This window comes from Myxocyprinus asiaticus, chromosome 14 (genome assembly GCF_019703515.2).
Source record: "Myxocyprinus asiaticus isolate MX2 ecotype Aquarium Trade chromosome 14, UBuf_Myxa_2, whole genome shotgun sequence".
Lineage (NCBI taxonomy): Eukaryota > Metazoa > Chordata > Actinopteri > Cypriniformes > Catostomidae > Myxocyprinus > Myxocyprinus asiaticus.
This window is the reverse complement of record NC_059357.1, coordinates 33,247,772-33,260,900: the sequence shown is the minus strand read 5'-3', so window position 1 is coordinate 33,260,900 and position 13,129 is coordinate 33,247,772. Positions and strand designations below refer to the sequence as shown.

General features: G+C 37.8%; 1 long non-coding RNA gene across 1 annotated transcript; it reads right to left on the bottom strand.

Annotated features, from left to right (window-relative positions):
* Positions 1-6,240: 6,240 nt before the first annotated feature.
* LOC127451945 (uncharacterized) lies at positions 6,241-11,222 on the bottom strand. Its single transcript, XR_007899167.1, has 3 exons — positions 11,092-11,222; positions 6,669-6,768; positions 6,241-6,551 (listed from the first exon to the last, which is right to left on the bottom strand). It is a non-coding gene; the product is annotated as an uncharacterized LOC127451945 (long non-coding RNA).
* Between the last annotated feature and the right edge of the window lie 1,907 nt (positions 11,223-13,129).

The window sequence follows — 13,129 nt, the reverse complement described above, 5'->3', positions numbered from 1 at the left end:
AAATGTATATGATGGTAATGCTAGAACCTGGTCAATCTAAATAAACACTTTTGAATTCTGAAAGTGTTTTTTCTTTCAAGACTATATATACTGGAAATAATCTGATTTACAGGAATACTTGGGTATAAGTTGAGCTAAATCAACAGCTTTTGTGGCATAATGTTGACTACCACAAAAAATCATTTTGACTCGTCCCTCGTGTTTTAGAAAAAAGGAAAGTGAATGGGGTCAGTCAATAAACCTTAAAATACACATGGTCTCAAAAGTATAGCCATTAGATGTAAACATTACACGTGTTCAAACTATTATTATTATTATTATTTTTTTTTTGTGAGATAAGAGGTTACTAATTAAAGTTGTATCCAGTATTGCAACTTCATTTCCATGACAATGCAACACCGGTAAACCTTGTGATTTTGTCACCTTAAAAGCATGTTGAACAGATATTATCACACTATTGTTTACGTTTTGTGGCTATACTTTTGAAACCATTTTAATGTTTATGACTGGCCCTATTCACTTCTATTGTAAGTAGCTTAATGTAACCCACAATTTTGCTTTTTATAAATGAATGAGGGACGAGTCAAAATTATTTTCTGTGGTAATCGACATTAAGCTACATATGCTTTCGATTGAGCTTAACTTGTATTGAACCCGTAACATTCCTTGAAACAAATTCAATAGAAATGCGTAAATCCTTCTTAAGGGATTTAAACTGCTGGATTTATTTTGAAGGTATATAATAATTTACCAAAGTGACCTACAGTCTATATACCTGTACAACACATGGGTGAGCAGGGCATCTAAAAACATTTGCTGTATTGATACAACTATCACAGCAGAGGGCGTTTTTAGGTATTTTAAAGTTGGAAAAAATATAAGATCACATTGGTAATATATTCACTAAGGCAAACGATGTATATTAAATCACTACGTACTCAAATTTAGATAAGATAAATCCCACCTGTAAATACTTATGCAGAACTAATACATCTATACACCAGAGCAACACATTTATTTAATTGGAAAAGGCACTACTGAGCACAGCCATTTCATTAATTACTATTAGTATTGCTCATAATTTCTACAAAGTATTACATTTCAGTGCAAAACTCATCCCACACTGTTTGTGCTATGGATGTGAATGGTCGCTCAAATCATGCGACTTGAGAAAAGTTCTGCGTGCATGAAGGAACTGGAAATCTCCTACCCGCTTTCAGCAATAAATTGATGCAACAAATATTATTTGCATATTCCCAACACAACTGGATTAAGTGAACATAGATTGTACACAAAGAAATTAAGTTAAGTCCCAATGCTACAGTATTGTGTTGCATTAGCTCATTTCAAATAAGTTAATTGAGCAAGCAGTAAAAATCACATTGAGTGAACACCATCCGTTAGAAGTCTGAATCCATTTTAACATTTCATAGTAATGTTATCTTATCTCTTTTTCATGACTGTGTTAAATATCACTTGAACTTTTCACAATATAATTATGTTCTCAAACATAAATGTATTAAGCTGGTTTCAAATATACTTATTTAGTATTTTCAATAGAGCTGCTTTCACTTTTTGTCAGTGTAGTATTTGTCTATCCAACTACCTAGTGCATCATTTTAAGGATTACTTTTTTTTAATTACCAGCTACCTGTTATCACCTTTGCACACCATTCCTCCAGGTTCAAAAGCATTTTTGCCTACTTAAAATTTACTTTATTTTTAATGTGTCCTTTCATATGTTTAGATTGCACAAAACATTGGTGCATTCACTCATACATATCCAGGGAGTTTGGTGCTGTTGCAATGATGCAATTTCCCATGATATTTCAACAAGCTGCAACACGCTTTTCTGCCTTGTGTACATCTCTCCGCTTAACGGGGGTGCGTGCTCTATTCTGCAGTGTGGGAATGCCCTGTTCCTCAGATGAGTTGGGGCACTTTGACTCTTAGCAACAAGCCAGCCAATCCCTCTGTGCAGCCTGCATGGAGCTCAGTTTTCTATTGGCCAAAACATCAGAAGTGAAAGATTCGTTGGGGAGTGACACGAATTTGCCTAAATTGGAGAGCACTGTTGCATCTTAGCCTAATCCGATGCCAGATATGTAAGAAAGACAGTGAAAATGCCAAAGAAGCTTTCAAAAGGAATTGTTTTTCTCTCACTTGACAGCACATTCTGACTATATAGTTACACCAACATTGTATGTAATTTTTTATGAGTAGGCTACTGCGTGGACTGTAGTCATTAATCTTGTCAATTAGATGAAGAGGTGATAAATGGCTTACCTTTGAAATACATCAGACTTCTACTTCCTGATCTCTGCAACAGATGACATACACCATGCAGTGCTTTGAGCTTAGGACCAACTCAAGAGTCCACAAATGAGCAGAATTCACATAGGGAAAAGCAATAAAGAAGGACTGTGGTTATCTATTCATTTAAATGAACAGTCATTAAAGATAAAAAAAAATAATATGCATTACACTGGATCCTATAGTGAGCATCCCAGTTTTATAACCATGCAAAAGTGAACAGGTTTGTGTGCAGATGAAGTGTTATATGCAGAATGAATGGGGGCAAGGGGGATGTGTAATGAAGCACAGTGAGGCTTCTGACTGCTAGAGATGCTGGTCTCATGTTACACCAGACTTGACCTTGACATCTGTCTCATCTGTGGTGCCAGGCCACAAATGATGCTGACTGTTCCCTCTAAATTCTCTTGTGCATGTACATGTAATATGTACAGGACTATACAAATCTGAACATGTTCACAATAAAGACATTCATTTTTACGGACAGAAACGTGTGAAATTATATGCTAATCTTAACCATGTGTCACTTTTAGACTTGGCCAACAGGGTGTTATTGACTGAGGTAGAACAAGAGCACAGCGTTGTTACTATAAATAGCTTTCTGTACTGTTTTGTAATAAATAATACATTTGTAATAAAATATCTCAAGTGTGTAAAGATATGTCAGACAATACTTCATTTGTAACACTTTGGATAACTATTGGCTATGCAAAACCATTAACTAGGCCTTTTCTTTGGGATGAATATCAGTTGGGCTGAAATCCTGTTTGGCAAGATTTTCGAATTCATCTAAAACAGGTTTCTGGGGCCTCTTTATGACTATTCTAACTGACAGAGCTTTGAAAGGCACATTTTCTTCTCACATGGATGAACTGGTCAGAACAAGTCTACACAGAACTTTAAAAGAATAATTCACCCAAAAGTTCCATCATTATTTACTCAACTTGATGTCGTTCCAAACCCGTATGCTGTTATTTGTTCCGTGTAACATAAAAGGAGCTCTTTCCACATCAACAGTTTATTGTTTTCAATGAGTAGTCATGAGACTCGTGCACTATATTCTAAGTCTTTCAAAGCCATACAATAGCTTTATGTTAGGAACAGACCAAAATTTAAGTTGTTATTCACTGATTAGCTTCCCCTCTGCTGAAGCTTTGAAATCTCATTGCCGTACGCATTCAAATTCAAAAATAGTTTCTTGCATGTGTCAACTGAACAAGGTGCGCCAATTTGAATATGCTAAATGGAGAATGAGATTTGAGCAGTCGCAGATCTTGGCATATAGACGGCAGCGTTCTCTGGGGCGCCCCGCATCAGTGTTGTGAAGAAACAGCTATACAGTAGTTCACCTTTTTCACAATTATATGGCTTTTCATGTATTTAAAAAAATTTAAATAGTTATGGTGTAACATGACAAAATAGTACAATGCTTTTTGTCACATTGTGTTACATATGCAGTTACCGAGCAATCTGAGTGATTACTTAAACATCTCATCATGGGAAAAGTTCAGGGCCCGTAATCACAAAGATTTGTATCTTACCACTAGGAGTTCTCCAAAGAGTTCCTTGCTAGTAGTTTTTGCTTAAAACCTATTCACAAAACTGCTAAGAGCAAGTTTTAGTAAGGCGGAGTTGACCTCATTGCTATGGATGTCATCACGTTTTATAATCACCCTCAGTGATTTGTAGGGAACCGCTATTTGTCAGCTAAGACAGACAACGATATATTTATATATATGTATTGGTGGCCAAAAGTTTGAAATAATGTTCAGATTTTGCTGTTTCGGAAGGAAATTGGTACTTTAATTCACCAAAGTGGCATTCAACTGATCACAAAGTATAGTCAGGACATTACTGATGTAAAAAACAGCACCATCACTATTTGAAAAAAGACATTTTTGATCAAATCTAGACAGGACCCATTTCCAGCAGCCATCACTCCAACGCCTTATCCCTGAATAATCATGCTAAATTCCTAATAGAAAATCCCTTGCCATTATATCAAACACAGTTGAAAGCTATTTGGTTCGTTAAATGAAGCTTAACATTGTCTTTGTGTTTGTTTTTGAGTTGCAACAGTATGCAATAGACTGGCATGTCTTAAGGTCAATATTAGATAAAAAATGGCAAAAAAGAAACAGCTTTCTCTAGAAACTCATCAGTCAATCATTGTTTTGAGGAATGAAGGCTATACAATGCTTGAAATTGCCAAACAACTGAAGATTTCATACAAAGGTGTACACTACAGTCTTGAAAGACAAAGGACAACTGGCTCTAACAAGGACAGAAAGAGATGTGGAAGGTCCAGATGTACAACTAATCAAGAGGATAAGTACATCAGAGTCTCTAGTTTGAGAAATAGATGCCTCACATGTCCTCAGCTGACAGCTTCATTGAATTCTACCCGCTCAACACCAGTTTCATGTACAACAGTAAAGAGAAGACTCAGGGGTGCAGGCCTTATAGGAAGAATTGCAAAGAAAGAGCCACTTTTGAAACGGAAAACAAAAGGAAAGGTTAGAGTGGGCAAAGAAACACAGACATTGAACAACAGATAATTGGAAAAGAGTGTTATGGATCTTAACCCCATTGAGCTTTTGTGGGATCAAGACAGCCACATCTATGGCAAGTGCTACAGGAAGCGTGGAGTGAAGTGTCATCTGAGTATCTGGACAAACTGACAGCTAGAATGCCAAGGATCTGCAAAGCTGTCATTGCTGCATGTGGAGGATTTTTTTGATGAGAACTCTTTGAAGTAGTTTAAGAAGTTCTGAACATTTTTTTTAAATTGTAATAGTAATTTTTCACATTATTAATGTCCTGACTATACTTTGTGATCAGTTGAATACCACTTTAGCAAATAAAAGTACCAATTTCTTTTATTCTGTACATTATTCCAAACTTTTAGATGTTGGTAAGATGGTAAGGTAAATTTTCATCTGTTTTCCTTCAAAAATATTGCTCCTTAAACCAAACTTCCTTGGTTACGGGTTAGCTGGCTTGAATTTACATTTCAAATGAGGAGGAATAACAGCAGATTCACGGTTGCGTTCAAGACATTTCACGCCTGAATTGCTGAGGTGATCACTAATGAATACAACACTTCGGATGCCTCTGGCAGGGGTGAATTTAGGCATGGGCGACATGGGCAACTGCCCAGGGCACACCCCCCCATCTCCAACCACCCCAACCCCCAGCCACCCCCTGTCTGGACGAATGACACATGCCACTGTATTTTAAGGCATATTGTAGACATGGTCAATGATATGCGCCAGTTTATTTAAAGGTAGTGATGGCGTGCGGACAAACTGTATATATCACGTTGCTTCCTGACGTTAGCTTTTATCAGGCTAACCACACAAATCCAAAAATTATTGTTTTACACTGTAGTTTAGGTCTGTCTCGTGTTCTGTTGTAATATGCGTTATGCATGAAATGTATTTTGTTTTCTTGTAATAAAGCCATTATGTCATTAAACAACCCATGTTTGTCTTTTATTACTTCGCTTAAACAACATTTATTTTTATTTAATTATTTTTTAAATAGTCACTGCTGTTTGACAGCTTAACTATTTAAACTGCTTAACTTTTCATTATATTTGTATTGTTAATATGTCACTGTGATCACCAATGTGTGATTGTATTCTTCTGAGTCTATGTAGAGTGGTGGCTACAACTGTAAAATAGAGAGAGAGAAAAATTATATTTGCCAATTGCCACCAAGAATTTACAATCAGGTTTGGCTTAGATCATTTGTAGACTAGCAATGTGGAACATGGCAAGATAATACAGTGGCACCTTTTGTCCTTTATTTGGAACGACATGAAAAGCACCCACAGTTGAAATCACAAGTGTTGATGTCAAGGAGAAGAGAAGAAAGTGGGAGATGAAGTTTGGGTCACATGCATTTATTTATCTTAATCAGATCACACAAAGAGAGAATATGTGTCTTCACACACAGAGATGTTATCTGTGCCTTTAACTGTTCACACACACATAGATAGTATGAGTGCACCTTTGTCAAATGCTTAAGAGAGAATGAGTGCTTAAATACACAGTTTTATGCATACAGTTGCAAAAACATGCAATGTACATACAAGGTAGATTTGTCAACATTGTTGCAGGAAGACAGTGCGAGCAGTGCCTAAACCAAGAACACAACATTAAATACGGTGTTCTCTACTAGAGGAAAACAAAAAGCCATCATGTCCATGTCAGCAGAGGTCTCACAGTGGTACCCTAGAAAATACAGATAAATTGAAATTGGTTCAACTCGTTTAAAAAAATTTAAATAATATAAAATACATACAATGCACATGACAGCATCACTGATATTTTGAAAACTACTGGACAAACCTGTTTCTAGAAGAAGCATTGAAAGTTGACATCACAGCTGGTGGTGTGAGGAAGGCCACTTTCTGGGTCTCATAGATCAAAGCATGTCCTCAGATAAAATCTATGTGAAAACAAACATAACTCAAATAAATATATATTGTAAGTTGACCTTTCGTTGCATTCATTTTTAAAAATTATAACCTTTCACATCCTGTCCTACTTATTTATACACTTTCAAAAGCAGTGAATGTGAAGAGACTGTGAATGTTTTAAAGTGGAAACCACTAAGTTATTCATTTGACAAATAATGGAGCTGTCTGTTCTTTCATTTTGTAGAGCCATACAGTACATTATATGAAGTATATCTGGTCTCAGACATTAATTCCATAAACCATTAGAATGTACCTCTAGGAGCATCACACACACACACACACATGATCGCAAACAAGCCACTTTTTTCTAACAAAATAGCCTGTCTAAGCTGCCGACTCCACAAGTGTCACCCAAGTACCTCAAAATACAGTGGCATGTGTCAGTTGCTTCCGGACATGCAACATATTTTAGTGGCATCTAAGTGGCATATGCCACTAGTGACCAGAAATGCCACCAGATGAGCCACAAAATATAGCAGCATGTGCCAATGGTAATAGAACGTGAGATGCCATAACAATTAAAGTTATAACCATGGCTGTATTTAGTGGCATGGCATCTTTGACCCCATTTACACCTGGTATTAAGATGCTGTGGTGATGGGGATGTGGCTGAGCAATGTCTGTGGAGAGTGAGGCTGCAAGAGGAAGAATGGTAAGGACACCTGTGGGAAATTATCTCTAACAGCTGTTTGTGTTTGCAGTGAGAGCTGAGAGGGATTTAAAAGTGCAGTCCAGTCCGCCGGATAAGAGAGAGAGACACACACAAAGCTGTGTGTGCATGTTGTGCTGAAAAGCAAACAGTAATGAAAATACTGAAATGTGTGTAGAAATAAAGACCCACTTCCTCCTTTACAAGAGAGCTAAGAACCTGTCACAGATGCATTTCAGGTGATCCAATCAGATGTGGTCAGTGCTAAATACAGGTCTAAACGGTGTCTAAAATGTTTTGTGATTGAATCACAAAAACAACATACGAATGTTTGTCTTTTCTGACTTTTTGCAGTTTATTATCATGCAGTAACACACTGACATAGTGACTGAGTCCCTCTCCTCCAAATCCGATAACAAGTGGTTGCAGGAGATGTATTTAAGTGACCAGGTGTAAACAGTGATGTGTCTCACCTTACCACATGTGACTGGATCACCCGAGACACATCTTAATACCAGGTGAAAAAATCCAAAAACTGAAAGAACATATTAACAACAGATTTGCACATGTCGCTGAATTTAGTGGTATGTCTGGTTGTTAGTAGCACAATCAGTTTCTGGATCCATACAATATGAAAGTTTAATTAGTCCTTCTTTAAAACTCAACTAGTGACTAGAAGAGAGTTTATTGTATATACATTTTGGTCAGTGCTGCATTCTTTGCATGCATTTATGTTTTGTCTGGTTAAAATCCCATAAGTACTTTGGCAGGATAGTGGCATATTTTAAGATTTCTGAGCTAGACCATGATCTAAACCAATGCTTTACACTTAACCTTACCCATCAGAAGTGTAGGGTTGCATCTTACTCTCAGTAACTCCAGCAGAATCAGTGTGCATCCAACCAAAATATACATCACACTGTACCCACTACATCCTTGCAGCACTTGAAAACAATAACTTGTTATTGTGTGATAAAAAGAAAAAGAAAAACTGAGTTAAAAGTGAATTACCTTAAATTCTTAGTGTGGTTTAAAATGAACAAGGCCTATTCTTTGCCCACTTTCTAGAAACAGAATGCATGCCAGTCACCAGTGATGCACTTGAATTACTTTTTTCAGTTTATTCATGTCCTATGAGGTAAATTGTTAAAAGTTAATGAACTTACAGGCACTATTACAAATGAGAAACATTAAATAATTAGTAAAAGTTACTAAAAAAAAAAAAGTAGTTAAAGTAATTAGTCACCTGCTTTTTCATGAACATGCAATATAACTAATAAATCCATGTACCAATCTGGTATGTTTTATAAAAGCCCTAACAAATCATATTTTTTTAATTCTTGGACATAAAACAAAAACAACATAAGAGCCAGAATAAACTATACACCATACCTTTCAAACCCAATTGTAATACCTCAATATTTTACACTTGCCACAAAATGAAGTGATCCCCCAGCCAGGCTCAGGGCTCTCATGCTGACACGTCAAGGAACAAATCCATAGTGCATTCAGGTTTAATGCCATTTAAAGAATAAAGAATAAATTAGGTATTACCACAAAATACTCCAGTAAAAGAGGTAACTTTAAATTTACAACCATAAAAATGTTTAGCAATACACTATCAAATACGATAAGTTTCAAGTGGAGATATTTTTGAATGATCCGTTTTCTCCACATGGAAATAAATGCTGGGAGCATGACAAGCTTTGAAATGGTGTTAAGAATAATACATATTTTTTGGGTGCATCAAGGGTGCACAATTATCCAGCGATACTTCTTTCGTTAGCTAATAGCTAACCCGATTAGTTAAAACAACACCGACAGTAGCAACTTCAAACAAGCCACTTACCTTTCATTTTCTACCGTGTCAGTACAAACACTATACTGCATGAATTCGTAATTGTTTTAACAGCACAGTAAAGTTTTGTGTATGTGCTTCCGACGACTCCTAAAGTGTTTCTTTAGATGAACACGTTCCAAAATGGATTATCTGTGGTATCAAAATGCAGCGGCATATATCAGTGCCAGTGGCACAACTTCCAGTGGCACATGCCACTCACAACCAGATGTGCCACAAAACCCAGCGGCATGTGCCAGAGGCACCAAAATATTAGATGCCATACCACAAAATGTTAATACCGCTACTGAAACGTTAAAATATGGTTATCTATTACTCACTCGTTTTTCAACGACTACAATCTCTTCGTAAGCAAAGACCGCAATGTGCTCGTGCATTTATGTTGTCAGTTTGATAAGAAATGTGCTGAGATCGCTGCTCAATTTCACTGATAACTGGCTCTGACTCGAGCAGCACGGTGGTAGGGGTGTGTGTCCACTGCAAACTCGCATTCAGATCTGCCTCCGTTCCTCTATGCAATGCCCATATTTTCACAATCCAATCAACAACCAATGGATAAACTCAAATCCCCGCCCTAAATTTTTTTTTATCTTGTTCGATAAGCTGTTTCACTCAGAAATACGTGACAATACGGAAGTCTGCCACAACTTCCGTTTCAAGCCGACTTTAAGGAGTTAGAAGTCCTCAGGATGACTTCTAAGCTGTCATGGGGTTAGGCGTAACTTTTAGCGTTAAAATGCTGACAAAGGAGATTAGAGTGGCTAAAAGAAGCTATTCTGAAAAGCTGAGAAAACAGTTTTCAGCTAATGACACTGCATCAGTGTGGAGTGGCCTGAAAGACTTTACCAACTACAAGCCACCATCTCCCAACACTTTAGGGAATCTACAACTGGCTAATGACCTGAATGTGTTTTACTGTAGATTTGAAAAGCCCAGTTTCACACCCCACACCCGCTCTGACCTTCACAGCACACAAATATTTACACCTCCTGCCACCACCCTCCTCCCCTCTCCTGCTACTCAACATGCACTTAAGATCTGTGAAGATGATGTGTGCCAGGTCTTCTGGAAACAGAAGACAAGAAAAGCACAGGGCTCAGATGGTGTTTCACCCACTTTTCTGAAATCCTGTGCTGACCAGCTGGCACCCATCTTCACACAGATCTTCAACAGATCACTGGAGCAGTGTGAAGTTCCCTGCTGCTTCAAACGCTCCACAATCATCCCCTTCCCAAAGAAACCCAAGATCAAAGGACTTAATGACTACAGACCCGTCGCTCTGATGTCTGTAGTCATGAAGTCATTTAAGAAACTGGTGTTGGCCAACCTGAAAGACATCACTGGATCCCCTTCAATTTGCTTATAGAGCAAACAGGTCTGTGGATGATGCAGTCAATAAGGGACAGCATTACATACTTCAACATCTAGACAGAGGATCACCAGCTTTCTGACAGACAGGCAGTAGCTAGTGAGAATGGGGAAATTCACCTCCAGCACATGTACAATCAGCACTGGTGCCCCCCAGGGATGTGTGCTCTCCCCACTACTCTTCTCCCTCTACACAAATGACTGCACTGCCAAGGACCCCTCTGTTAAGCTCCTGAAGTTTGCAGACGACACTAGAGTCATCGGCCTCATCCAAGATGACGATGAGTCTGCATACAGAAGGGAGGTTGAACAGCTGGCCGTCTGGTGCAGTCAAAACAACCTGGAGCTGAACACTCTCAAAACAGTGGAGACGATAGTGTACTTTATGAGGAACACCCCAACATTAACCCCACTCACCATTCTGAACAGCACTTTGGCAGCAGTGAAGTCATTCAGGTTCCTGGGCACTACCATCTCACAGGACCTGAAGTGGGCGACCCACATTGACTCCATTTTGAAAAAGGCCCAGCAGAGGTTGTACTTCCTTCGCCAATTGAGGAAGTTCAACCTGCCACAGGCGCTGCTGATATAGTTTTACTCAGCAGTCATTGAGTCTGTCCTCTGCACTTCTATAACTGTCTGGTTTGGTTCAGCTACGAAATCAGACATCAGAAGACTTCAAAGGATAGTTTGGACTGCTGAGAGGATTACTGGTGCTCCCCTACCCACCCTGCTAGAACTGTACACATCCAGAGTGATGAAGAGGGCTGGTAAAATCACTCTTGACCCTATTCACCCAGCACACTTCCTCTTCCAACTGTTGCCCTCTGGCCGGTGCTACAAAGCACTGAGCACAAGAACAGCCACCTCATGAACAGTTAAAACTGCCCCCAAATACATTCCTTTGATCAGTACAACCATGTGCAATATTTAATCCATCCATTCCTACTTATATCCATATTTCATTCATATTCTTTAACATATCCTACCTCTTCTTGAATACATTACATCACCTGCACATAACTGTATATCTGTATATAAAATATTCTAACAACATTATTGCTTTTTATGTTATATCGTATTTTTAAAATATTTTTTTATGTCACTATATGTATATATGTTTAAATGTATATGTTTGTGTGTATGTGTACACGTGCATTCTCTTGCACTGGAAGCTTCTGACACTATGACAAATTCCTTGTGTGTAAGCATACTTGGCAATAAAGCTCATTCTGTTTCTGATTCTGGATGAAAATTTTACGAGTCCTAAAATTAGGAGAGACTCGCCCCTAATTTATAATAGTTGCTCCTAAATTTCCACATCAGGAGCTACGTTTAGCCTTAAGATTTTTTTGTGAATAGGGGCCCTGTCCAGAACATTTAAGTGAATCGGTTCATTTGGGTGGTTCATGTTAATGAACTGGTTATAATTAATTCACCATTTGACATAAATGTAGCATTGGGAATTTTTAGAGAATCAGTTCCTTCGAATGGTTGTAATGAACCAATCGATTTACTAATTCACTTCGGTCCCTGTGTAGAGGTCATTATGTCTTCTTTTTAAAGCAATTTACTAAGTAATATAAAAAAAAAGTGTTTAATTAGGTGCAGGGGCGGATTATGACTACCAAGGGCCCCGGGGCCAATTTTCTTTGAGATCCGCATCCTATCCAATCGCGTGTATTTGGCCGTAGCAGAAAAATACAGTGAGCAGCAAAATAAATACTGGCATCTTTCGCTAAAACACACATGAAGCAAAGTGAACTTCATGTGTCTGAAATGAATCCGACCGTTCAGCTAAACCAAGTTTGTGACAGGACGACGTGCTTCCAGCGCTCCTTTAAACAATTAGGATTTTTTTCAGTCTAAAATTGCCTTCATTATGATCAGCATGTTTAAAGTCTTTCACAAACTGATTATTTTTGTGAAAATTAATCAAAGATGTCATCATCTCTGGCATAGATGGCAAGGAAAAACAACCAGAAATTGTATATTACTAGTATTATAGTGGAGTTCTCATGAGAATGTTTCCATTATTTGATATTTATATTCCATTTATAGGCCTACTTAACTTTAGCTAACAGTATTTTAGATTTACTATTGTGATGTGCATTGTTTGTTGTTGGTAGATTTTCACTTTATGGGAAATATAAAAACAGTCCATTCAGATGTTTACATTTTTCCACATTTTCTCTCGGGGGGTACCCCTGAACCCCCATAATGTATCTTTCTTTAGCCACAAGGTCTGCTGTGTCCCTTAGGTATCTAAAAATATTCAAACACAAATACTGTACTGCTGTCATTCAGCTTCAAAACAAACAGTTGATTTTATCTTTTAATATTCATATCAAAGTGCACTCGGTTGATGAACTAATTGAAATATTTTAATCTTTTGGTAGGAGATTCCCCCAAACCCCACTACTTTGGCTTTGTCTCTGGGGTCCCAATGTCATAA